Consider the following 27,956-nt stretch of genomic DNA (forward strand, 5'->3'; position numbering starts at 1 on the left):
TTCATGCATCATCTTCTGCACCATCGAACGTTCACTCCCTCAGCTGCCACCAGAGCTGAGCCATCTCCCCTAGCACTCTTGTTCTCTTGGATGTTAGAATGACCTGAGACATTTCTTTTAGTGATTTAATAATGATGAACAAGACCGTAAGATGACAGGGGGACAATTCCACACAGTTCCCACCACCAAAGTTCTATGTCCTATCCCCTCCATTGGAAGCTTCCCTAGTCTTTACCCCTCTGGGAGTATGGACCAAAGATCTTTATGGGATGTAGAAGTGGGAATTCTGACTTCTGTAATTGCTTCTCAGTCGGACATGGACATTGGCAGGAGGATGCATACCTCCAGCATGTTTCTATCTTTCCCTACTGGGGTAGAGCTCAGGACAGGTGAGGTTCTAGGATACACTGGTGAGGTCGTCTTCCCAGGGAGGTCGGGATGGCATCATGGTGGCATCTGCAACTTGGTGGCTGGAAGGCAGTAAGATATAAAGCAGGACAAAATGTTTAATAAACAGGAACCCAATGATAGGTAATAGAGATGAAATTAGGGGTCTTTGAGAAGAAGAAAGGAAGCTATTTTAGGTATGTTCTAAGGGGCCCTTCACTTCAGTAATTTTTGCCTGATCCTAATAGCTAACATACAGATGGATTAAAACTATTGTCTGGTGATCCCACCAATTTGTCCTGGAGCTCCACCTCCCCACATCCCTGCCCCACTAGGGAAAGAGAGAGAAAGGCTGGGAGTATGGATCAACCTGTCAATGCCCATGTTCAGCAGGGGAAGCAATTACAGAAGCCAGACCTTCCATTTTCTGCATCCCACAATGACCCTGGGTCCATGTTCCCAAAGGGTTAAAGACTAGGAAAGCTGGGGACAGCATAGTGGTTATGCAAAGACACTGTCTTGCCTGAGGCTCCAAAGTCCCAGGTTCAATCCCCTGCACCACCATAAGCCAGAGCTGAGCAGTGCTCTGGTAAAAATAATAATAATAATTAATAAATAAAAGAAAGAATAGGAAAGCTATCAGGGGAGGGGATGGGATATGGAGTTTCTGTGGTGGGAATTGTGTGGAATTGTATCCCTCTTATCCTATGGTCTTGTCAGTGTTTCCATTTTATAAATAAAAACTTAAAAGACCGGGTGGTAGTGCGCCTGGTTGAGCGCAAATGTTACATTACACAAGGACCTGGGTTCGAGCCCCTGGTCCCCACCTGCAGGGGGAAAGTTTTGTGAAGCAAGTCTGCAGGTGTCTCTTTGTCTCTCTCCTTCTCTATCTCCCCTTCCCCTCTCAATTTCTGGCTGTCTCTATCCAATAAATAAATAAAGATGATAAAAATTAAAAAATAAATTAATTTTAAAAAATAAAAACTTTAAAAAAAAGTATTGTCTGGGAAGATAGTGTCAGAGTTGAGAATAGGGCTAGAAAGCTGGATTAATTACAAAGAAACTAAGGCAAGTATAAACCTATGGGACTACATCAAATTAAAAAGCTTCTGCACAGCAAAAGAAACCACTACCCCCAGTCATAGAACCTTAGCATGGGGCCCACTTTCCTGCATGCTTCTCTCAATTCATACCAAATAACATTGCATCTGCCGATTACAACCTAATCAACGCAACGAGTACCACCTCAGCATGCTTCACTTCAGACTGTGTCCAGAGACTTCAGGTGTGGAATGACAACCCTTGAGCTTCATCACTCGGGTGAGACCTTTCCTTTCATAGTATACTCTAATTCCATCCCAGGTGGTTCACTTCCTAACAAAGTCCCAAAACCTAGATATACACCAGGTCCCCTGAGATAGAGCATATGTCCACACGTATCCATAAACTAGGGCAAAATATATACCTGAAAACAGAAGTACACAAGAGTCTACAGTGAGTACCCCCCAATACTTCATCTGCACTATTCCAGCCTTCAGGTCCATGATTGTTCAACAATTTGTTTGGCTTTGTGTGTTAACTCTCTTTTCAGCCACCAGGTTCCAGATGCCAGCATGATGCCGACCAGACTTCCCTGGACAGACAACCCCACCAATGTGTCCTGGAGCCCCGCTTCCCCAGAGACCCACCCTACTAGGGAAAGAGAGAGGCAGACTGGGAGTATGGACCGACCAGTCAACGCCCATGTTCAGCAGGGAAGCAATTACAGAAGCCAGACCTTCCACCTTCTGCATCCCACAATGACCTTGGGTCCATAATTCCAGAGGGATAAAGAATAGAAAAGCTACCAGTGGAGGGTACGGGATACGGAGATCTGGTGGTGGGAATTGTGTGGAGTTGTATCCCTCTTATCCTATGGTTTTGTTAATGTCTCCTTTTTTTTAATAAATAAAAATTTTAAAAAAGAAAAAGTGGGGGGAAAAAAGAAAGAAAATAACTTGTATCTATCTAGCTTTGCACCCCTTTCCTGCTGGAATGAAAGAGAAGTCAGTATCAGCTTGAACCAGGGCTGCCTACGAGGTTGGGGAGCTCCAAGAAGGTCCTCTTCGGCTATGGGCCGTGGGTCTCCAGTGGGCCCCCCTGGGACATTCCAGTTGGTCTAACCCTTGATCCTGTCACCTTCTGCTTTCTCCCAGTTCATGTGCCTGGGAGCCCCGATGTCTGCCTCCAGCCCATCACACACACACACACACACACACACACACACACACACACAGCATGTCAGTGAGGTCTTTCTCCTGCATGAGTCACTGAAGGAGAATCGTCTCACCCTGCAGAGCCCCAGCCTCAGTGCCTCTGTCTAGTCAGGAAGTTCTCCCTTTTTTCTCTTGCTGCTATCGGCCAAGTCACTTCTCTCACCTCTCCCAGAATCATTCCCAAGCCAGAGGGAAGACTTGGCTGTGAGAATCTCCTCCTCTCCACCTTGCAGTTTCCCCCGTCAGCATTCATTAGCCGAACCGCAGCGATCGTGATAATAGTATGTGATTATACTACGAGTGGATGGCAAATGGCATAATGGTTACCGCAGCAAGTTTCAAAAGTGATGAGAGTTTCTAAATTAAACTCATTCATTCCAGCAGACTGTCAGAGAATATCACCAAGGCCAGAGGAGCATCCCACGTATGATCGTAGATCACACACCACACCACACTGTTCAGACTGCGGGTTTATCACTGTGCTGGAGTCACATGGCTGTCACTGAGCCCAAACAGTCGTTATTTTTAGTAGCATCTGGGCATTGCAATTCTCGTGTCAAGTGCTAATCATGGTGTTTCAATATTTATACGGTGAAGGGTTTATAAATGAAATATTTCAAATGATCTCAGAAGAAAAGGGTAACAGTCGTGGCTATATTTTATAAATGGTCTACTTAAATATTAAACAGTCTCCAGAGTCAACGCAGGGCTAGCTGTGCCACTAATAATGAACATACAATTAAATAAAAAAGCATCCCCGCATGCCTCCTGTTACGATACAGAAATTCAAACAACCTGGAGGGGTTTTTTCCCCCACTAGGCAAGAATAAATACAAAATAATACACTTTCTATGTCATCAATACAAAATGGCCTGATTATCTTGACAGGCATCTAAAGGTTCTGCTTAGGTTAGGGATATAAATATAAGATGCAAATGGCGTGCAAAGTTGATTGTCAGAAGGCTTGCTGTCTTTTCAATATGACTCAGCTTTGAAGTTTTAAAAAAATGAATATTACAAGGAAAGGTAAGAAAGAAGAGGGTACAACAAGATTTAAAAAAAAAAAACCTTCAGGGGTATCAGTGAAGGCACTCAGGTGAACTTCCTGGGTAACAAGTCATTTTATTTATTTTTAAAAGAGTTTATTTATTTATTTTACAAGAGCACTGCTCAGATCTGACACACGGTGTTGTGGAGGATTGAACCGGAGAACTTGGAGCCTCAGGCATGGAAGTCTGTTTGCATAAACTTTATGCTGTCTTTCCCCACTGGACAGGTCATTTTAAGGGGGTGAGTTGGTTTGGTGAAAAAATAAAAAGATCATATGATCCACTCAAGAGATATAAAAATAAAGCATTAGAAACAAAATCCAGGGAGTTGGGCGGTAACACAGCAGGTTAAGCACACATGGTACAAAGCTCAAGGACCGGCGTAAAGATCCCGGTTCGAGCCCCCGGCCCCCCACCTACAAAGGAGTTGCTTCACAGTCGATAAAGCAGATCTGCAGGTGTCCGTCTTTCTCTCCCCCCTCTGTCTCCCCTCCTGTTTCTATTTCTCTCTGCCCTATCCAACAACTACAACATCAAGAACAACAACAATAATAGCTACAACAATAAAACAAGGGCAAGAAAAGGGAATAAATAAATAAATAATTTTTAAAAAAGAAACAAAGTCCAATATCCACTCAGAATTTTTTTAAAAACTTAGAAAGTTGTAAATAGGAAAACATTAATAAAGTTGTATTTCAACCTAATGAAGATTACCTATAACAAGCTCAGAAATCCCTTCACACTTACGTATGCAAGTGTCGGCTCTGAAGTCAGAGAGAATGCCAGGGTGCCCATCCTCACTTCTCATATTCAGCAAAGACTGAAAGCCAGCTCAATCAGGCAGGAAAAATAGATGAAAAACTCATCAGAATTAGAAGAAGTAAAATCGTCTCTGTTTGCAGTTGATAGGGATTTACGTACAGAAAATCTTGAAGATTTCACCAAAAACTGTGGACTGTAGTCAATGAATTCAGTAAAGTTGCAGGTGGAAAATTAACATACAAAGATTACTAGCAGGATCGGGCGGTAGCACAGTGGATTAAGCGCATGTGGTGCAAAGCACAAGGACCAGCAGAAGGATCCTGGTTCGAGCCCCCGGCTCCCCACCTGCAGGGGAGTCGCTTCACAGGCGGTGAAGCAGGTCTGCAGGTGTCTATTTTTCTCTCCCCCCTCTCTGTCTTCCCCTCCTCTCTCCATTTCTTTCTGTCCTATCCAACAACGATGACATCAATAACAACGATAATAATGACCACAACAATAGTAAAACAACCAGGGTAACAAAAGGGAAAAAAATGGCCTCCAGGGGCAGTAGATTCATGGTGCAGGCACCGAGCCCCGGCAATAACCCTGGAGGCAAAAAAAAAAAAAATTATTAGCTGGGGGCTGGGTGGTGGCACACCTGGTTGAGCATACATTACAATACAACAGGACCTGGGTTCAAGACCATTCCTTACCTGCAGGAGAAGCTTCACAAATGGTGAAGCAGGGCTGCAGATGTCTTATTCTCTCCCTCTCTCTCAATCTCCTTCCCTCTCGGTTTCTATCTCTACCCAGTAAATAAATAATAAAAATGAATAGCTTTATGATAGCAGTCTAAAAACGAAACAGTGTATGTAACCTCAAAAACAATAAAGTATGTACCTAGGAATTTAAAAAATAATGATAATAACCAGAAAGGTGAAAGAAATTTACACTGAAAACAGTGAAAGAAATTGAAGAAGATACCAATAAAATGGAAAGGTATTCCATGCTCATGGAATGGAAGAATTAGTATTGTTAAAATGTCTGTACTACCCTGTCATCTGTACATTCAAATGCAATCCCTATCAAGACTCCAGCCGCATTATTTTAGAAAAATAGAAGTAAAAAAAAAAAAAATCCTAACCACTACATAGAACCAGAAAGAACCCTGAGTAGCCAAAAAGATGCTGAGAAAAATGAACTAAGTTGACAGCACCATACTTCCTATTTCCGGCTGTATTATAAAGCTGTTTTTTATCAAAAACAGTTTGGGGTAGCATAAAAACAGGCCCATAAATAGACTAATGAAACAGGAGAGAGAGTCCAGAAACAAATCCGTGGATGTGGAATCAGCTAATATTTACAAGAAGGTCCTGGATTTTCACTCAATGGAGGAAACAAATTAAAAGGTGCTGGGGAAATGGGCTGTTCACATGTAAAAGGACGAAACGGGATTCCCGCTTGGCTCCACTAGCAAAAACTCCTTTGAAATGTATGAAAGGCGTAAATGCAAAAGGCATGACAATCCCAGAAGGAAGTAGAGGGAACTGAACTCTCCTACCTGGACCACCACAATAAAACTTTTGGATCTGACACCTCAAGCAGAAGCAGCAAGACTCAGAATAAGCCGGGAGGACCACACCCACAGAAACAGCTTCTGCGCCACGAAGTCGTCCTTGGGCAAACCGAAAAGACAAGCAAGAGAATCGGGGCAAATATTTGCAAACCTGCTCTCTGATGAGGGTCAAAAAACATGTAAATAATTCATATAATCTGGGAGTCGCAGTGGTTTAAGCGCAGGTGGCGCAAAGCGCAAGGACCAGCAACAGAAACCCAGTTCCAGCCCCCAGCTCCCCACCTGCAGGGGAGTCGCTTCCCAGGCGGTGAAGCAGGTCTGCAGGTGTCTGTCTTTCTCTCCCCCTCTCTGTCTTCCCTTCCTCTCTCCATTTCTCTCTGTCCTATCCAACAACGACGACATCAATAACAACAACAATAATAGCTACAACAATAAAAAACAATAAGGGCAGCAAAAGGAATAAATAAATTTTTTTTTAAAAAAAAAGGATTCATAAAATCCTACAGGTTTGAACCCCTGGCTCCACACCTGCAGAGGGGACGCTTCACAAGCAGTGAAGCGGGTCTGCAAATCAATCTCTCTCTCTCTCTCTCTCTCTCTCTCTGTCTCTCTATCTCTCTATCTCTCTCTATCTACTCCTCCTCTATCAATTCTGTCTTATCCAATAAAATGGAAAAAACGGCCACCAGGAGTAGTGAATTTGTAGTGCTGGCACTGAGCCCCAGTGATAGCCCTAAAGGCAAAAAATAAACATACAACAAAAAAAGAATTCATATAAGCCAATAACCATAATAATAATAGTAATCCAATGTTTAAATGGGCAAAAAACTTGAGTAGATATTTTTCCAGAGAAATTACACAAATGATCAACAGGCAAATGAAATCAGACTCGATATCTCTAGTCACGAAATTGCACATCAAAAGCATCTAGAGCGGAGTGGGGCGGTAGCGCAGCAGGTTAAGCGCACATGGTGCAAAGCGTAAGGACCGGCATAAGGATCCCGGTTCGAGCCCCCAGCTCTCCACCTGCAGGGGAGTCACCTCACAGGCGGTGAAGCAGGTCTGCAGGTGTCTCTCTTTCTCTCCCCCTCTCTGTCTTCCCCTCCTCTCTCCATTTCTTTCTGTCCTTATCCAACAATAACAACATCAATAACAACAGTAATAATAACTACAACAATAAAAAAACAACATGGGCAACAAAAGGGGAAATAAATAAATATAAAAAAGCGCATAGAGAAAGCACCTCACAGCTGGCCATCGTTAAAAAGATGAGCCACAGTGGGTACTGCTGTGGATGTGTGTACTGTCAGTGTACCTATAAATTGATATAGTCACTATGGAAACTGGTATGAAGCCTTCTCAAATAAAATTAAAATGTAGTGATTGCATTATTTTGCAATAGAGAGACCAGAGCACTACTCTGGCACATGGTGGGGTGGGGGTGCTAGTGATCAAATATAAAGCCTCAGGCGCCAGGTGGTGGCACACCTGGTTAGGCACACACATTACAGTGCACAAGGACCCAGGTTCAAGGCCCTGGTCCCCACCTACAGGGGGAAGCTTCACAAGTGGTGAAGAAGGGCTGTGGGTGTCTCTGTCTCTATCTCCCCCTCCCCTCTCAACTTCTCTCTGTCTCTATCCAATAATAAATAAATAAAATTATTTAAGAATGTATGAGGCCTCAAGCACAGGGGTCCTGTGCCCTACCCACTGAGCACCCACACACACACCCTGACAGCCCTCAAAAAGTCCTAAAGAGAAGTATCATCTTCCACTTCTGAGAATATAGCTTAAAAAAAAAAATGAAAGCCTACCTTGAAATGGTATCTGTACCCCAAACTCATAAAATTATTTAAAATGGGAGTCAGGCTGTAGCTCAGCGGGTTAAGCGCAGGTGGCGCAAAGCGCAAGGACCGGCATAAGGATCCCGGTTCGAACCCCGGCTCCCCACCTGCAGGGGAGTCGCTTCACAGGCGGTGAAGCAGGTCTGCAGGTGTCTGTCTTTCTCTCCCCCTCTCTGTCTTCCCCTCCTCTCTCCATTTCTCTCTGTCCTATCCAACAACGACGACAAGAACAATAATAACTACAACAATAAAACAACAAGGGCAACAAAAGGGAATAAATAAATAAAATAAAATATTTTTAAAAATTATTTAAAATAACCAAAGTAATGGTGGAATGCACCAAAGCAAAAGACTCTGGGGTGGGGGAAAGAGTTCAGGTCCTGGAATGTGAGGGCAGAGGAGGACCTAGGTGGGGGGTTGGATTATTAACCCCTAATTTCTCTGTCTCTATCCTATAAGAAATATAAATTTTGTCTCCAGGGTTATTGCTGGGGCTCAGTGCCTGCACTACAAATCCACAGCTCCTCAGCTTTTTTTTTTTCTGATTTATTGTATAGGACAGAGAGAAATTGAGACAGGAGTAGGAAGATGAAGAAGGAGAGACACCTGCAGACCTGCTTCACTGTTTGTGAAGTGAACCCGAATCCTCTCGTGGGTTCTTACACTTTGTACTATGTACACTTAACCCAGTGTACCACTACCCGGTGCCAGAAATAAATGAAAATTTTAAAAATATATCTACTGAAAGGAGGAAACAATTTATTTGAATGTTATAAATCAAGACAGCAAAATATCCATTTTCTAGGAAATATCACTGTTTCACATGAAACATTGCAATGATTTATCTTAAAATGTTATTGATCTTGTGGAGTCGGAAGGAGTAATATCTGATATAATATGCCTCGGTGCCTGTGCTTGAGAAAAATGGTTATCAGTGAGAAATATTTTCACAGAAACCTTTTATCCAGACAGTCCTCGTGCATGTATGCTAAGGAGAGAGTCTGGCACTGGCGCAAAAATTAAAAACCTTTTGAAATGGTTATTACTTGGCACTCAATCAGGATATTAAATTATCCTCCTGGTTGATGCAGTGAAAGACATAAGTTCAATAAATTACTTTCTATTTTTCCTGGATCTGTTTTCTATTTATTCTTGCATTAGTCTGCTCTGACTAGAGTAACAAAAGATCACAGGCTGGGTGGCTTATACAATAAAAATGAGTTTTCTCGTGGTTCTGGAGACGTGAAGTCTAGTATCAAGGTGCCAGAATGTCAGTTCTGATGAGAGTTCGCTTCTTGTCTGACAAATGACCGCCTGACAAAAGACCCGCTGTGTCTTTCTGCGGCATTTCCTCTGTGCATGTACAAGGAAGCAACAGGAAGATGGGTGTCTCCTCCTCTTACAAGGACACTCGTCAGTTCTACCGGCTGAGGCCTCCCACCACGGTCACACTTCTCCTCAGAGGGTTTCCCATAGGCCCTGTTTCCACACAGAGTCACAAGAGGGGCTGGGACACCAGCATGTGAATTTTGAGGGAATACCATTCAACCCACGACAACTACCATAGGTCGTATGGACAGAATGAAAGGATCCTGGAATTCACACTATCTGATGAGGGCGCGGTCCACTCAGTATAGTTACCAGGCACAAGGACCCAGGTCCCCACTTTGGGGCAGGGGGTGGGGCTTGGGGGGGTTGCAAGCTTCAAGAGCAGTGGAGCAGTGCTGCTTTCTCTCTGTCTCTCCATCTCTCTCTCTCCCCATCTCTCCTTTTTATATTCTTTTTTTCCAATTTATCTTACTTTATTTATTAGACAGAGACTAAGAAAGGTTAAGAGGGGAGGGGGAGATAGAGGGAGAGAGGCAGAGAGACACCTGCAGCCCTGCTTCACCACCTGTGAAGCTTCACACACACACACACACACACACACACACACACACACACACACACACACAGGTGGAGACCAGAGGCTTGAACCCAGGTCCTTGCACACTGTAATACGTACACTCAAGCAGGTGGGCCACCTGTTGACGCTCCCCCTCTCCCTCCCCCTCTCCCTCCCCCTCCTTCCACCTCTCACTCCTCCCCCTCCCCTACCCCTTCTCCTCTCCCTCTCCCTCCCCCTCATTCCACCCCCTCCCCTCACTCCTCCCCCTGCCCTCACCCCATCCCCTTCACTCCTCTCCCTTCCCTATCGCTCCCCCTCCCCTTCTCCCTCCCCCTCTCACTCCTCCCCTCCCCCCTCACTCCTCCCCCTTCCCCTATCCCTCTCTCTCCCCCCTCACTCCTCCCCCTCCCTCTCTTACTCCTCCCCCTCCCCCTCTCACTCCTCCCCTCCTCCTCCTCTCTCATTCCTCCCTTCCTCCTCCTCTCTCACTCCTCCCCTCCTCCTCCTCTCTCACTCCTCCCTTCCTCCTCCTCTCTCACTCCTCCCCTCCTCCTCCTCTCTCACTCCTCCCCTCCTCCTCTCTCACTCCTCCCCTCCTCCTCCTCTCTCACTCCTCCCCTCCTCCTCTCTCACTCCTCCCCCTCCCCCCTCACTCCTCCCCCTTCCCCTATTCCTCTCCCTCCCCCTCTCACCCCTCCCCCTCTCACTCCTCCCCTCCTCCTCCTCTCTCACTCCTCCCCTCCTCCTCCCCTCTCACTCCTCCCCCTTCCCCTCTCCCTCCTCCCCTCCCTCTCCCTCACTTTTTTTTCTGTTTCTTACCCTCTATTGAAAAGAGAAAGAGCAGGGAAGGACACCAAGAGCCGTGGAGTCAAACAGGCACTGAACCCCAGCACTAACCCTGGTAGCTAAACAATAATACTGATAATATTTGATGATCTAGAAACTGGGATAAAAAAATAGAAAAGTATTTGAACCTCAGCAGACAGCCTGTAGTGTGAACATGAGGGAAAAAATAGAAATGTTATATTCACTGTACATTACTCATAAAATGGGAGTAAACATTTTAAAGAAGAAAAAGTAACTTAGAGACTTTGCCTTAATTGCCACATTTGACTAATGATCTCTAGACTTCCTGTGGCTTTCCAAGAAGTAAATGTTTCTGTCCAATTTAATTCAACAATCCATGAGAGTAATTAAGCCCATAAGGTCAAGTAAAAGGAACGCTACATATAAAACACAACACTGTCACTTGAGACAAAGCAGTTTATAAATTCTAAGCGAGCTAATAGCATACATAGCAAGTAAATGGTGTAACATGACTAAGGACAAAAGTAAGAGGCATAATGGATTTTTAAATGGTTTCTTTTTAGTGAGTGTTGCATGCTTGCCAAATGATGTTTGTAAAGCTCTATGGATGGAAGGCGATCAAAAAAAAGTTTACTAAAAATGTAATCTGACTCCCTAAGCGCAAAGCGGTACCGTCAGATGCCAGGCCTGTTGCCGAGATGCTCTGTGTGCAGGATTCCATCTTGGTTCTGCCGGCTCTCAGTCATTGTGGCCAATAACACACACGACAGAGCGCCCAGCAGATGTTTGAACCTCAGCCCAGAGCAGAGCCCTGAGCAGAAAGGGGACTACTGACTTCAGCCAGCAACTAAGTTGGAGAGTTGTTGGCTGTGTGATGACAAATAACTTCAAAAACAAACTAGAATATTGCTCTTTATTCTCAAAGCGATTTTTTTATTAATTTATTATTGGATAGAAACAGCCAGAAATTGAGAGGGGAAGGGGGAGACAGAGAGGAGAGAGACAGAGAGACACCTGCAGCCTTGCTTCGCCACTTGTAAAGCCTCCCCCCCACAGGTGGGGACCAGGGGCTGGAATATTTATACCCTGTTTGCTCAGGATTTGCAGTAAAATACACATAACTTACAAGTTGCCATTTTGGTCAATTGAAAGTGTCCAATTCCAAGACACAATATGCATTCGCAACGGTGTGCGACCCTCACCACACACCCCCCAAAGCACTTCCCTCTTCCCACGCTGAAACACAGCCCTTACTAGGTAACAACCCCTCATGAAGACGCAGGCAACCACCATTCCCCCATCTGTGAATGTGACTCTGTGGTTATCTCATGGAAGTAAACTAACACTGTCTCATGACTCTGTTCAGAGACTCTGTCTTATTTGTCTTGAACTCACCATCGCCCTTCCCAGGGTCCAGCTTATAGTAGATTTCTAGTAAATGTTCAACAAATGGACGGATGGATGGATGAATGGATGGGATGGATGGGATGGATGGATGGATGGATGATTAGATGGATGGATGGATAGCTGGGATGGATAGATGGATGGATAAATGGGATGGGTGGGTGAATGGGATGAATGGATGATTGGATGGATGGATGGATGGATGGATGGATGGATGGATAGATTGGATGGATGGATGGATGGATGGATGGATGGATGGATGGACGGATGGGATGGGATGGGATGAATGGATGAATAGATGGATGGATAGATGATATGGATGGGTGAATGGGATGGGTGGATGATTGGATGGATGGATGGATGGATGGATGGATGGATGGATGGATGGATGGATAAATGGATAGATGGGATGGGTGGGTGAATGGGATGGATGAATGATTGGATGCATGGATGGATGGATGGATAATTGGATGGATGGATGGATAATTGGATGGATGGATGGATAGATGGGTGATTGGATGGATGGATGGATGGATGGATGGATGGATGGATGGATGGATAAATGGATAAATGGATAGATGGGATGGGTGGGTGAATGGGATGGATGGATGATTGGCCGGCTGGATGGATGGATGGATGGATGGATGGATGGATGGATGGATGAATAGATTGGATGGATGGATGGATGGATGGGTGGATGGATGGATGGGATGGGATGGGATGAATGGATGAATAGATGGATGGATAGATGGTATGGATGGGTGAATGGGATGAGTGGATGATTGGATGGATGGATGGATGGATGGATGGATGGATGGATGGATGGATAAATGGATAGATGGGATGGGTGGGTGAATGGGATGGATGAATGATTGGATGGATGGATGATAGGATGCATGCATGGATGGATGGATAAATGGATAGATGGCATGGGTGGGTGAATGGGATGTATGAATGATTGGATGGTTGGATGGTTGGATGGATGGATGGATGGATGGATGGATGGATGAATAGATAGATGGAAAGCTAAATGTACCTATGACAGTCCAGCTGGTCCCCTTTAAGCAAGTCTGCCCCACTAGATGGCAAGTAACACACAGCTAGGGACCACGTGAGCATCTGTCCATTTTCCTAAGAACACTTAAACCACTGTGCAGGCACAATGAACCAGGTGTGTAGCCCCATGCCTGCAAAGAGTTCACCATCTAGCTAATAGTCAGAGTCATGCAGGACACCAACAAGAACCACAACACAAGAGGACCAGTATCTGCGCAGGCCGTCCACCATCCTGAGAGTTCAGCAGAGACTTCTGCACTGGACTGAATCAGACGGCAAAGCTCGTCGGGGAGCTGAGGGCTTAGATTCCCTCTGCAGCTGTGTGACCCCAGGCACACGTCACTGTGTCTGCAGAAGTGGCCCCACTCTGGCCTGGAACCCAGGTAGGAGACATGGGACCATCCGTGACAAAGGGAGGAGTCACGTTTCCACCAAGGAGGTGGCAGGGAGAGAGACAGGAGAGGACATTTTCCCACAAACTGCCGATCTCAGAGAGTCCTGGAGTTGAGGGAGGCACAATTATGGGATGCAGCTTCCTCTGCGCGTTCCAAATGCATCTAAATGCCATCTTCCCAGAGTGCCGGCTTGTGTGAAGTGCAGTGGTTTTTCCTATTATTAGAAGCGTTAAGCAGGCACGGTAAACAGATCGCAAACAATGAGCCTTTGTCAGAAACACCTCATTTAGCTCTGGCTCCTTCCACACCTGGGAATGGATCCTCTGTTCTAATAGGCTGCTTAAGCAGCAGCTGCTGGGGGGGTGGCCCATTCAGGAGTAGTGAGGCTTAGGGCTAGGGGAGAGGCATAACTAGAAATCTGAAATGCCTACAGCTTTCCAAGCGCTGACCAGCTCCCCAGGCTGGCCCTTGAGCCCTCCAGAAGTGTCCTGGTGGCTGCTTCAACAGACTGAGCTGGGGTATTGCACCAAAGTAAAAGACTCTGGGGGGGAAGGGGAGGGTTCAGGTCCTGGAACATGATGGCAGAGGACCTAGTAGGGGCTGTATTGTTATGTGGGAAACTGGGAAATGGTACGCATGTACAAACTATTGCATTTTTCTATATTTATTTACTTTCCCGTCTGTTGCCCTTGTTTTTTATTGTTGTTGTAGTTATTATTGTTGTTGTTATTGATGTCATTGTTGTCATTGTTGTTGGATAGGACAGAGAGAACTGGAGAGAGGAGGGGAAGACAGAGAGGGAAAGAGAAAGATAGACACCTGCAGACCTGCTTCACCGCCTGTGAAGCGACTCCCCTGCAGGTGGGGAGCCCGGGGCTCTAACTGGGATCCTTATGCCAGTCCTTGCGCTTCGCACCGCATGCATGGGCAGGGAGAGAGGATCCAGAGGAACTGCATGTCAGTCTGTCCTTAATCGGACATGAGAAGTTCAGTCAGGCCTGCCTTGAGAGAGTTTGTGACAGACTGCCGTATGTTCTCCTCCATTAATCCCCCAATAAAGAAATTTTATTTAAAAATCTGTTGAAAGTTCAGACCCTCGCCTGGGTTGGGAGGGCGCAGAGCGGGACCTGAACTGAGGTTGAGAGCTGGCAAGTTAGAGGATTGGGGGCTGCTGTCACTTAAGGCTAAGCTGCCTCAGAATGCCCAGAGTAAGCCTTTCCTAGCACATGTCACCCCAGCATGTGGCACTAAAGTCACCCAGACAGGCTGGCTTCCCAGGAAACTGACCATCGCCTTAAAGAGTGAAGGTCAGCCAGATTTAGTCATCTCCAGAAATAACTGGTTTAGGTTGGCACTCTTGAGTTCTTTCTTTCTTTCAGGAGTTCTTGCTAACTGTGATTAAATGAGTGATCTTGGGAGTCGGGAGGTAGCACAGCGGGTTAAGTGCAGGTGGCACAGAGCGCAAGGACTGGTGGAAGGATCCCGGTTCGAGCCCCCAGCTCCCCACCTGCAGGGGAGTCGTTTCACAGGTGGTGAAGCAGGTCTGCAGGTGTCTGTCTTTCTCTCCCCCTCTCTGTCTTCCCCTCCTCTCTCCATTTCTCTCTGTCCTGTCCAACAATGACATCAACAACAATAATAAAACTACAACAATTTAAAAAAGGACAACAAAAGGGAAAATAAATATTAAAAAATTAGTAATCTGGATATGGGGGGTATTATCCTGGATCAATTGCATGAGCCCAATATAATCCCAAAGGTTCTGTGAGAAGAAGTAAAAAAAAAAAAAAAAGTCACAGTTGTCAGAGACAGAGGAACAGAAGTAGCAAGGGAAGTAAAAAGGGTAAGAGTGAATGGAGGTGGTGCAGTGGATAAGATGCCAGGCTCTCTAGTGTGAGGTTCTCAGTTCGAGACCCAGCACTGCATGTGCCCCATGTCACTCTGACTCTCTGTCTTCCTCGCCTCTCTCTCAGAGGCAAATTCTTTTGAAGAAGTTAGGCAGGAAGTGAATACTGCCTTGCCTTCTTGTCTTCCCAACTGCAGTGTCACTTTACTAAGGGAACATTAATTTACAGGACTAGGAGCCAGGCAGTGGCGCACCTGGTTAAGTGCACACACTACAGTGCACAAGGACCTGGGTTCAAGACCCTGGACCCCACCTGTGGGGAGAAAAGCTTCATCATTGGTGAAGCAGTGCTGCAGGTATATCTCTCCCTGTCTCCCCCTTGCCTCTCAACTTCTCTCTGTCTCCATCCAATAATAAATAAATTAAAATATTTTTTTAAATCAGGATTGTCATTGTCTCATCACATTCCCACATGCCTCCGAATGCCAGCACGGCTCAGCCTCCACCATGAGGCCCGAGATGCCCAGCGCCCTCTTCGTGCTTCCCTCCCTTCTGAGCCCTCAAATCTGCTGCAACAGACCACAGTCCACTGAGGATGCATGAGATAGATGAGGTGGATGGATGGATGGATGGATGGATGGATGGATGGATGGATGGATGGATGATGGATGGATGGGTAGGTGGGTGGGTGGGTGAATGGGTGGGTGGATGGATGGATGGATGGATGGGTGGATGGATGGATAGATGGGTGGAATGCTGAATGTACTTATGACAGTCCCGCTGGATATAACCAGACAGGATATAACCTACCCAGTGGGGTGTACCCTGCGTGAGGCCCTGGGTTTGAGCCCTTGCCCTACATGGGAGCATTCTGTATTGTGCCAAGGGAGTTTCATGGAGTGTGGAGAATTGTTGTAATGTCTCTCTCTTCTCCCTCTCTCAAAAAAAGAAAGAAGAGAAAGTTGGACTGAGACCACTGGGTAGTATAACATATGGACAAAGAACTTAGTTCATTCCTGCTACTATAATCAAAAAAATGTAGAGAGGCCGGGCAGTGGCACACATTACGATGTGCAAGGACCTAGGTTCAAGTCTTCAGTTCCCACCTGCAGGGGGAAGCTTTGTGATTAGTGAAGCAGTGCTGCAGGTGTGTGTGTGTGTGTGTGTGTTCCCTCTCTTTTTTTCATAGTGATTTAATATTAATTTATAAAGCTGTAAGATAACAGGGTATAATTCTATACAGGGTATAATTCTATACCCCACCAGAGCTCTTGGCCCTCATCTCCTCCAATGGAAACTGCAATAGTTCTCCCAAGGTCACCAATATGGGCTGATTCCATAACTATCTATATCTATGTATATATGTTTTCCCAATTTTTTTCAACAGTTCTGCCTTGACTTCCTTCCTAAGTCACTTCTACACATATTACTACTTCCAACTGTCTTTCCTTTTTTCCTCTCTCTCTCTCTCTCTCTCTCTCTCTCTCGTTAGAGAAACAGTGTCTGGATTCCTCTGGTGTTTTCCAAATTGGTCTCCCTTTTATTGATGGTATAAAAACAAAAATCCTGTGGCAAATACTTTGGGTCCTGGTGGAATGAGGGTTCATAGCCCTCTGGTCATCTTCCCCCATACCATTCCTCCCCCACAGGGAATATGGACAAAAATCTTTTTGGGGTGCAGAAGGTGGGAGTTCTGGCTTCTGTCATTGCTTCTCTGGACATGGGTGTTGGCAGGTAGATCCACACCCCCAGCCTGTCTCTGTCTTTCCCTAGTGGGGCAGGGCTCTGGGGAGGTGAGGCTCCAGGACACATTGGTGAAGTCATCTGCCCAGGGAGGTCAGGATGGAATCATAGTAGTGTCTGCAACTTGGTGGCTGAAATGCAGTAAGATGGAAAGCTGGAAAAATGTTTAATAAACAGGAACCATAAAGTAGGAATAGAGATGAAAATAGGAGCCTTAGGGTGGAAGGAAACTAGGAAGTCTATTTTAGGAATGTTCCTAGGAGCCTATGTCTTAGTAATCTTTGCTTGAGCTTAATAGCTAACATGGGGGTGGACTAGAATATTGTCTGGGAAGACAGTGTCAGAGTTGAGAGCAGAACTAGGAAGCAGGATTAAGGCAGAGAGAGGCTTGCAGACTTGAAGAAGATCTATAAACGTAATGAATGGTTTACCACAGTGATGTTCCCCAGGGCTCATGCCTATTTGTATTTATCACCTGTACAACCTCCGAGTCCCTGTCCATCAGAGCTCACAGCCCAAAGACAGAGCTTAGGGTGTTGTAGGCTGCACTCACTTCAGAACCAGTCTTCCTTAAGTGGCAGAGAAGGATGACCCAGCCTCCCTTTGGGGAATAGGGCAGTTCCAGCCATGGTTAGTTATGAACTAACTAACCTAAGGGAGAGTACCATCCTGAAGAAGATCACAAAAGGGCTCACGACTGCATTCTCAGTAGATGGTGGTTGAAAGGGGGATCTATTAGAGGTCTAGGCCCATATTATCTATGGAAGAATGCAAGGAGTCCCTGACAAGAGCCTCAGGTGATGGTAGTGGCCAAGAAGGCCATTGTTAAGTGAGCCAGTCTCTTGCCCTTCTCCAGCTCATGTAATCCCTCCTTTATCTGATGAGCTTAGGCTTTCTCAGCTGTTAAAGTGCTGAGTGTCATTCGTTGTATCCAAACCAGTATTCGATTTACGAGATCTGGCCTCAAGTTTCGGAGGAAATAGACCTAGATTTTAGTGGGGTCTTAGTTAGCCTAAGTTTTTCCGAATATTTGTTTGATGATTCTAATAAAGGTTGACATAGGGGTAATAACTGTCCTTTACTTGACATATAGTTTTTGCCAGTGTATCTCTTGGCCAGTTGTATAGTGATTCTTCTAAAGTTTATCAAAGGGTAACAATGATGCTGGTTCTCTGTCAGTAGAGATTTTTAAAGGGGAAGGGTGGTGGTGCACCTGGCTGAGCTCACATGTTACAGTGCCCAAGGACCTAGGTTTGAGCCCCCAGTCCCCAGATGCAGGGGGAAAGCTTCACAAGTGGTGAAGCAGGGCTGTGGGTATCTCTCTGTCTCTCTCCCTCTCTATCTCTCCCTTCCCTCTCAATTTCTGGCTGTCTCTATCCAATAAATATATAAATACAATAAAAACAAATAATTAAAAATATATGGATTTTTTTATTTTTTTTATTTTTTTTATTGATTTCCTTTTGTTGCCCTTGTTGTTTTATTGTTGTTGTTATTGATGTTGTCATTGTTGGATAGGACAGAGAGAAATGGAGAGAGGAGCGGAAGACAGAGAGGGGAAGAGAAAGACAGACACCTGCAGACCTGCTTCACCACTTGTGAAGCGACTCCCCTGCAGGTGGGAAGCCGGGAGCTCAAACCAGGATCCTTATGCTGGTCCTTGCGCTTCACGCCATGTTCACTTAACCCGCTGCACCACCACCCGACTCCCATTAAAAATATATTTTAAAAATTACATATTTTTTAAAAAGAAGAGGGGCCAGGCAGTGGTGTACCTAGTTAAGTACACACATCACAGTGCACAAGAATTCAAGTTTAAGCCCCTGGTCCCCACCTGCAGGGGGAAAGCTTCCAGAATGGTGAGGCAGTGTTGCAGATGTCTCTCTGTCTCTTTCCCTTTCTATCTCCCCCTTCCTTCTCAATTTCTCTGTGTCTCTATACAATAATAAGTAAAATAAAATTAAAATAAAAAGAGATTTAAAAAGATGGGAGAATATATCTTACTTCCTTTTGTGTAGCTAATGGAGTAGACAGAGTGACTGACATAAGGGCTCCTCTCCCCTCTCTGTCTTCTCTTCCTCTCTCAATTTCTCTGTTTCTATCCATAAAAAGTAAAAATAAGGGAGTGGGGCAGTAGCACAGTGGGTTAAGCGTAGGTGGTGCAAAGCGCAAGGAATGACGTGAGGATCCCGGTTCAAGCCCCCGGCTCCCCATATGCAGGGGAGTCACTTCACAGGCGGTGAAGCAGGTCTGCAGGTGTCTGTCTTTTTCTCCCCCTCTCTTTCTTCCCCTCCTCTCTCCATTTCTCTCTGTCCTATGTAACGACGATGACAACAATCATAATAATTACAACAGTAATAAAAAAACAAGGGCAACAAAAGGGAATAAATAAATATAAAAAGAAAAAAAGGAAAAATAAATTAAAATATTAATAACTAGCAATATTAATGTAAACATTCAGATGTACTGGTGACTCCCAAGCTCAAGCCTCCAAGCAAAGAGCAAAAGCCCCCTCCACTGCCCCCCCACTGCCCCCCCACCTGGCTCCCCAGCTAGTTCTTCTTCTAGCATTTGCCCTTCTTCCGTAGCCAGTCAACAGCATCAGGTTGAGCCTGATGTAAAGTTTCTAGACCTCCTTTGAATCTGGAGAGGTGGCAGTCGTTGACTATGTGGGTCATTGTCTGGAGCCGCAGGGGCAGTTCGGGTCGTCTCTGGCTCCCCAGTGATGGAACATAGCGGCGCACCGGCCATGGCCTGTTCGATAGCGATTGTGGAGGGCCCAATCATAACGTGCTAGGTCAAAGCCGGGTTGACGCTTGCAGGGGTCTGTGATGAGGTGTTTGTTCTTGACCTCAGCTGACTGCCAACTCTGTTTCCAAGAGTCTGGGACAGAGAAGTTCAGTGTAGGTGTAGGGGACCAGACTGGATGACGAGACGTCAAGCGTTGGACTGGGTGGGCGAAGATATCCGCGTATATTGGCAGGTCTGGTCAAGCGTAGACGTGGGAAATGAACTTAGATGATGCCGCATCCCGACGAATATCTGGCGGGGCGATGTTGCTAAGAACTGGCAGCCATGGAACCGGGGTGGAAGGGATGGTTCCAGAAATTATCCTCATGGAGGAATATAATTTGGAATCGACCAAGTGGACATGGGGGCTACGGAACCATACTGGGGCACAGTATTCTGCAGTGGAATAGCATAATGCCAGAGACGATGATCGTAGTGTGGAAGCGCTCGCGCCCCATGAGGAGCTGGCCAGTCTTGCAATGATGTGATTCCTCGCGCCCACCTTTGCTGCAGTTTTTATGAGATGTTTGTGAAATGACAGAGTGCGATCGAGAGTAACGCCAAGATAGACTGGCTGGGCTTCATGCTGGATTCTCATATCGCCAAGCTGCACATTAAGCTCACGCGAAGCCGAGGCATGGTGTAGATGGAAAACAGATGATCCCGTTTTTGCAGTGCTAGGGATTAGTCGCCATTTTTTACAGTAATCAGATATCAGAGACATGTCTTTCGTCAGTGTATCCTCGAGGATGTCGAACTTTGATGCCTGAGTTGCACAGCAGATGTCATCGGCGTAGATGAACTTCCTTGAAGAAGTTTCTGGGAGGTCATTGATGTAAATATTAAATAGCATAGGAGCCAGAACAGAGCCCTGGGGGAGGCCACTTGAGACAAGTCTCCATCTGCTAGACTTGTCACCCAGATGTACCCGGAATCTTCTGTTTTGGAGAAGAAACGATATAGTGTTGGCCACCCATGGAGGCAGGCATCTTGAGATCTTGACCAGGAGACCACGGTGCCAGACCGTGTCATAGGCTGCTGTGAGATCAACAAAGACAGCACCCATCTTTAAATTCTTCTGGAATCCATTTTCAATGTAAGTTGAGAGGGCCAGGGCTTGTTCGCAGGTAGATCTTCCTGGGCGGAAACCAGCTTGGGCGGGTGATAGGAATTTCTCTGTAAGATGAGAAATACGTGACAGAAGCAGCCTCTCAAGGAGTTTGTAACACACGGAGAGGAGAGAAATTGGTCTATAGCTGGCGGACAGTGTTGGGTCTTTCTTTGGTTTCAAAACCGCTATAATCTTCGCACGACGCCAAACTTTGGGCATAGACTCAGATTCCAAGATGTGGGACAGGAATGAAGCGAGCCACTTCTTTGCCGCGGGGCCCAGGTTAAGAATGAGTTCTGGGGTGATGTTATCATAGCCAGCAGCTATTCCCATGACAGGAAGAGAGAGGCAGAGAATTCAGTGGCCTTCTAGGTAAGTGCTCACAAAAGCAACTCCTGAGCTTCTGTCTGGTCTGGCCTTCATCGGCTCAATTTCCAGGCATAAGTGAGGCAACAGCAGACCCAAAGTCAGAGAAGAAAGCCTAGCCTGGTGCATTCTGGGCTTTGCTGAGAAGCAGTGATTACGCTCACTTAGCCGTTCTAGCCTCCAGAGCTCACGGGCACCGGCAAGCTGATGGATATGCTGGTGCGCTGGCTAATGGCTCCCCAAAAATGGGTCAGGAGAGAGCTAGTGACTTGACCCAAGGTTGAGTTTCCACATGTTTTAGGACCTAGAACAGAAGGTTCCAGAGCCAGACTTGACTCTCATAGCACGTTCTGAAGGCAGTTACTAAATAGCCCCCCCTTTTTTTTTCAACTCCCAGCATCAGCTGCCTCAAGTCAGAGCTAAAAAATAAGGAAGTATTGCCTCGTGCTGCCAGAAAATAAAAAAAGTGCCAAGATCCAGTTAATTACCCAGGACATGTTGGCAGACACCTCGGCTTGTCAAATTCCTGGTTGTCTGAATGGTTATTTACATCTGAATTAATTTACAGTGTAAGGGTTTTAAATACTTTTTCTTCTCCTTAAGTAGCAGCAGCAAAGATCCTTCCAGAAACTCCACTGTTTCTGAAAATTCCTTTGCTTTGTCCCAGATTTCTCTCTCATGGGCACAGGAGACCAGGCGAAGGGGTGAAGATACTTGTGCTTGGGAGGGGGGAGGGCGGGGGGCATTTGTCACCCACACACTGTGACAGGAGCCACTGTGGTCCCTCTTCTCCTTTTTGTAGTCAGAGAGGAAATTTCACTCCCTGCCCCAGGGTTCTTCTCAGGCTGGTCAAAATATCAAAATAACATCACAGGAGGTCCAACAGTGGCCTACCCAGTTGAGTACACATGCATGCCGACCCGGGTTCAAGCCCCTTGTCCCCACCTGCAGTGGAGAAGCTTCACAAGGGGCGAAGCAGTGCTGCAGGTGTCTCTTTCTCCTCCTTCCCTTTCAATTTCTGTCTCTATTAAAAAGAAAGAGAGAGAGAGAGAGCTATGCCTATCAAAAGCAATGGATTCACAGTAGCCAAAAAGCAGATGCAGTCTAAATGCCCATCAACAGATGACAGGCTAAAGAAGTTACAGGATATATAGACTCCATGGAATACTACTTTGAAATCAAAAAAAAAGATGATATTGCGTCCTTGCGGACAAAACAGATGGAACTGGAGGCAATTGTGCTTAGAAAAAAAAGTAACAAGATGAAAGACAGCTGCCAGGTGGTTTCACTCATATGTGGAATCTAGAGAACTGATACACATGAACTTGAAAAAAGAGAGATAGAAACAAATAAACTGTTTCTAAGACTTGTGAGAACTGTATTGGTTATCTCCCGGAAGTGGGAGGATGAAGATACAGAATTGTGGTGGTGGGTGTGGTGTTGGACTCTACACTGTAATCTTACAATCTTGTAACCTACTATTAATCACAAAATGAAATAAAATAAAATAGCAGTGGATTCATCATGCACACACTGAGCCCCAGCAGTAACCCTGGTGGCAATTAGTGAAATAAAAATGGAGAGAAAGAAACAGAGGAAAAAAAGGAAGAGCATCAGACAGATTAGAAGAATGGATACAGCTGTATGTTCAAGGTGACAAGGTTTGGTTTTTTTTTTACTCTTAGCCACAGAATAGGAATATTGCAAAGAAACCTCATGACCGAGAAATGCTTCCTTTTTTTTCCAAATGGCCAATGTAAATTAAAATGCTAAATTGTCTAACCAAAAGTGTATATATAAATACACACATAGACCAAATGATAAGCACGTTTGGTCATCAAATCCAAGCTGTACAATCTTGATGACTGCAATGTGAATATTGTTGCCAGTCTTTGTTCCACGACAAAACCATCAGCTTCCCCAAAAAGGAAGGATATCTGTCAGCACTTTGTCTCTGCCTTTTAACGAAGCATTGTCTCTTCTGGCATAAAGCGTCTGTGTTCTTCCCTGTCCTCAAACAAGACTTAAACCTAGTTTGTTCAAGATCAGAAAGAAGCTTGCTACCTTAAACCCCACCAGGTAGAACACTGTCTCTGAGTCCCCTGCATTTCAAGGGCTTGTGCACCTCTGTGTGGCCAGAAACCTGAGAATTACTCTTCAAAGCCTTGTCCTCTGTATATTCTCCTTCTCTTTTAAAGGAGAGGACTGAGTAACAGTGAGGGGAGGGAAATCTTTATCAAGAGTTGTCCACTGATACTGCAAAGAATTGTGTAATCTGTAAAATGATCTCCAAAATGGGTTATAAGTGGATTTTTATAAAGTCACAAGAAAGCTGGGGAACCCAGCATGTCCCAGTCTGGATGACACACAGGCAGCAGGACAGGCTTCAGAACATCACAGGTATCAGAGCAGAGAGCAATCCAGTGTCAGTTCAAGTCTACCTTATTCACTGGCAAAGGCTTTCAAGTTCAAGCCTTCTCCATTTCCATTGCCACTGCCCTAAATCCAGGCTCCTTTACCCTAAAAGTAGGCTGTTACACTGTCACAGTCACTGCCCATTGGGAGACGTTTTAACTAGCAGACACAACAAAATGCACCCATGAGCTTTTTCTAAATTCTTGTCTCTCGGCCAGACCCTCCATTGGCGAGAGTCCCGGCCCAAGGAGTTCTAAGCACTCCCAGAAGATTCTGAGGTGTAGTCACTAAACCAGACAGCCTGGCCTCCAAACGCACTGCCCACTGCTGTACCCCACCCCTCACTTCAGCTCCCTAAGCCATATCTTTGAGGATGCCCCAAAAGGAGCAAGATGGCAGACAAGCAGGTTCCCACAGACACCCCCCATGCCAGTCAGATTGTCTTGGTCCTCACTTATCCACAACTGGACAGACTGCTCTACCCTCTGGGTGGCACTGCTAGCCTACAAAACAGGGCGTTGGATCATGAGCCCCTCACCTAATGTGCCCCCCCATCCCAATACACACCCATCAATTTCTCCCTAGCAAGCACCAGCGCTCCAAAGCGCACCTCATATCCAGTCTCCACAGCCTGCTGGGGCCTTCCATGACTGCTCACTGCCTGAGTTGTCCTGGGCCCTCTGAATTCATGCAGGGACTGGGCAGTGGGGGGATCAAGTGCAGAGCAGGACACGGAGTTAACAGATACACAGGTCCTCACTGATGTGTCCCAGAACCTCCCTTTCCAGTTCCCTATCCCTCGAGAGAAAGAGAGAAACAGGCTGGGAGTACAGATCCACCTGCCAACATCCATGTTCAGCAGAGAAGCAATTACAGAAACCAGTAATCCCATCTTCTGCACCCCAAAAAGAATTATGATCCATACTCCCAGTAGGGAAGAAATGTTAGGGGAAGATGACCAGAGGGCTCTGAACTCCAACCCCATAAGACTCCGAGAGAGAAAAGGAACAAAGAAAGGACACAAAGGAAGTAGTAAGAGGTGCAGGTGTGACTTAGAAAGACAGAGAAGGCAGGGCCATAGGAAAAAAAAAAATAGACAAATATATATAAATATAGATATAATATAGATAATTATAGAAATAATAGCCAACCCATATCTGTCACCTTGGGAGAACTACTGCAGTTTCCAATGGAGAGAATGGGGACACAAAACTCTGGTGGTGGGAACAGTGTGGAATTAAACCCTGTTATCCTATAATGTTGTAAATCAATGTTAAATCACTAAATATAGACAGACAGAAAGATAAGTAGATAGATAAACAGGTAGATAGATATAGAAATGATAGAGAGTTGGGCAGTAGCACAGTGGGTTAAGCACACATGGCACCAAGCACAAGGACCAGTGTAAGGATCCCAGTTCAAGCCCCCAGCTCCCCACCTGCAGGGGAGTCACTTCACAGGCGGTGAAGCAGGTCAGCAGGTGTCTGTCTTTCTCTCCCCCTCTCTGTCTTCGCCTCCTCTCTCCATTTCTCTCTGTCCCATCTGACAATCACGACATCAATAACAACAATAATAACTACAACAACAATAAAAAACAAGAAGGGCAACAAAATGGAATAAATAAATATTAAAAAATTTTTTTAAAGACATAGAGATGATAGATAGATAGATGATAGATAGATATAGATATGGCACATTTTGAATTCTCCCTTCAGGGCTGAAGCTTCTCTTTCACCCCACCTCATGTGTGAACTCTGACAATCCACCAGCACAGAAAGGAAGGCCTAATAAGAAGGCTTGAAATAGTGCAGAGAGAAATGGAAACAGCAATTAAAGCCAAGTTCATTTCCCTCCCTCTATTGTCAAGAGCAAGTAGGCACAGGGCTGTTCCTGCTCTACTCTGCTGGCCCACAGACTCCCTCAGGACAAGCTCCAGGGCGGGAAGCAGAGTCCTCTGGCTGCCAGGACTCTTCCTACCTCAGGAGTATTTGGACACCTGCTGACTCCTCCACAAGTCACTTGGGTCCCCTACACTCACCCCTATGCTGACAGACTGCTCGAGAGACCCCTTCCACTCACAAGCTCTGTTTCCCCAGAAGGAATGTGGGTGCACATAGTACCCTGGGTCTCTGCAGAGAATCTCTGCAGTGATTCCTTCTGCGGGGACTCACACAGGGCGCCACCCCAGGCATTTCTTGGCATCAGCGTGGCTGTAGATTGGAAACTAGTTGGCAGCTACCTCCGGGAAGAGAAAAAGATATAAATGTTTTGTTCTTTTCTATTTTTTATGTAACATGTTTGTCACAACCAAACCCTGGGAGAGAAAAACCTACAGAAATTGTGCCCATAATAAGAGAATATTTACCTCTCAAATTTATGTTAATATACTTCAAGACCTGGCTATGGACATGTAGGAACTATGAGTAGCAATTCGTAGAGACGAACAAATTCAGCAGCAGCTGGGGAAAGAAGGGCACAAAATGAGTGAAAATACAAGCCCATCAGCATCTCAAAGAACAAACAGCAAAACAGTTTGTTCTCACTGGGAGCAGAGCCCGCCTGGAGTAAAAGCTCATCCTCGTGGGGTAGACAGCAGAATGGTTATGCAAAGAGATTCTCATGCCTGAGGCTCCAAAGTCCCAGGTTCCACCCCCCACACCACCATAAGCCAGAGCTGAGCAGTGCTCTGGTAAAAATAATAATAATAATAAAAAGAAGCTGACCCTCAAATCTTCTAACCTTTCCCTTCTGCCCAGTTTTGGTCATCAGTCTTCCCTCCTGGCTTATGTGCCATCATCTATGTGGCTTAGTGTCTAATGTCATAACATCACCATCATCATCATCATCATCATCATCATTCATCATCATCATCATAATAAAAAGAAGCTGACCCTCTAATCCTCTAGCCTTCCCCTTCTGCCCAGTTTTGGTCATCAGTCTTCCCTTCTGGCTTATTACCATCATCTGTGTGGCTAAGTGTCTAATGTCATAACATCACCATCATCATCATCATCATCATCATTCATCATCATCATCATCATAAAAAGAAGCTGACCCTCCAATCCTCTAGCCTTCCCCTTCTGCCCAGTTTTGGCCATCAGTCTTCCCTCCTGGCTTATTGCCATCATCTGTGTGGCTAAGTGTCTAATGTCATAACATCGGTCTGTCTGATTGCAGTAATGTGCAGAATCCAGGACACCTGAGCTACTCCCTCTCCACGCAACCAAGAACCTTATTTGTCTCCATTGCATTTTGGATATGAACAGCCTGTCTCTGCAGCCCTGAGCTTGTGAATGACTCAAATGATGTCCCTTGAAGATTCTCCACAAAGCGAGTTATGACCTTCACAAATCATCTTCCAAGAAAAGACAAATGGTGCCTGCCACCTTTGAAAAGTCAGCCAGTCAATAACAAAATAACAGGCTCTCAGGAACAGCAGTTCCTTTTTTTGTTTTGTTTTGTTTTGTTTTACCCCATGATGCAGACCAGCTGCAGCAGCAACAACTTCTAAAAGTAAAGTGATTCACATCTTGCCCAGCTCCACATCAGAAGGTAATCAACAAGCTTTGGGCCTTCCGTTCCAGTCTCAAGGGCAGTGCACTTATTTGTTATGTGCCCGGTTATTCTTGGCACAATTCAATTAGTCATAATATATAGTGAGGTTAACGCGCAGAGAGTAGAGACTCGTGAAAGTAGGATTCACATGAAAGGGTTTTGAAACAGAGGTGGAAGGGAGTAACAGAACTGAAGCCACGAGTCAGAACCATCTCCCTTCTGCAGGAAGAGAAGAAAGCCCTTTCCTCCTCTACCTTTTAAGGCTTTGGGTTTAGAGACACCTCCCCCCGTAACAAGATTCAGGTCCATAGGAGAAAAGGCAGTTTCCTCTCGTGTGCAAGGAAACTCCACAAAGACCCAAGGTCCAGATGCCATCTTGAGTGCAACAGAAGGGGTACAGACCTGGGGCTTCCAGTGCAGGAAGGACAATTTACAAGATGGGATGAGTAACTGTTTAGCCAACAAACATTTTCCATGCAGAGACAGAGAACAGAGAGAGAGAGAGGTGTGAACAGATGGTGCAAAGTGCAAGGACCAGCTAAGGATCCCAGTTCAAGCTCCCGGTTCCCCCACCTGCAGGGGAGTCACTTTACAGGCGGTGAAGCAGGTCTGCAGGTATCTGTCTTTCTCTCCCCCTCTCTGTCTTCCCCTCTTCTCTCCATTTCTCTCTGTCCTATCCAACAATGACGACAGCAATAATAACTACAACAAAAACTAGGGCAACAAAAGGG

Source organism: Erinaceus europaeus, chromosome 6, assembly GCF_950295315.1.
Source record: "Erinaceus europaeus chromosome 6, mEriEur2.1, whole genome shotgun sequence".
Lineage (NCBI taxonomy): Eukaryota > Metazoa > Chordata > Mammalia > Eulipotyphla > Erinaceidae > Erinaceus > Erinaceus europaeus.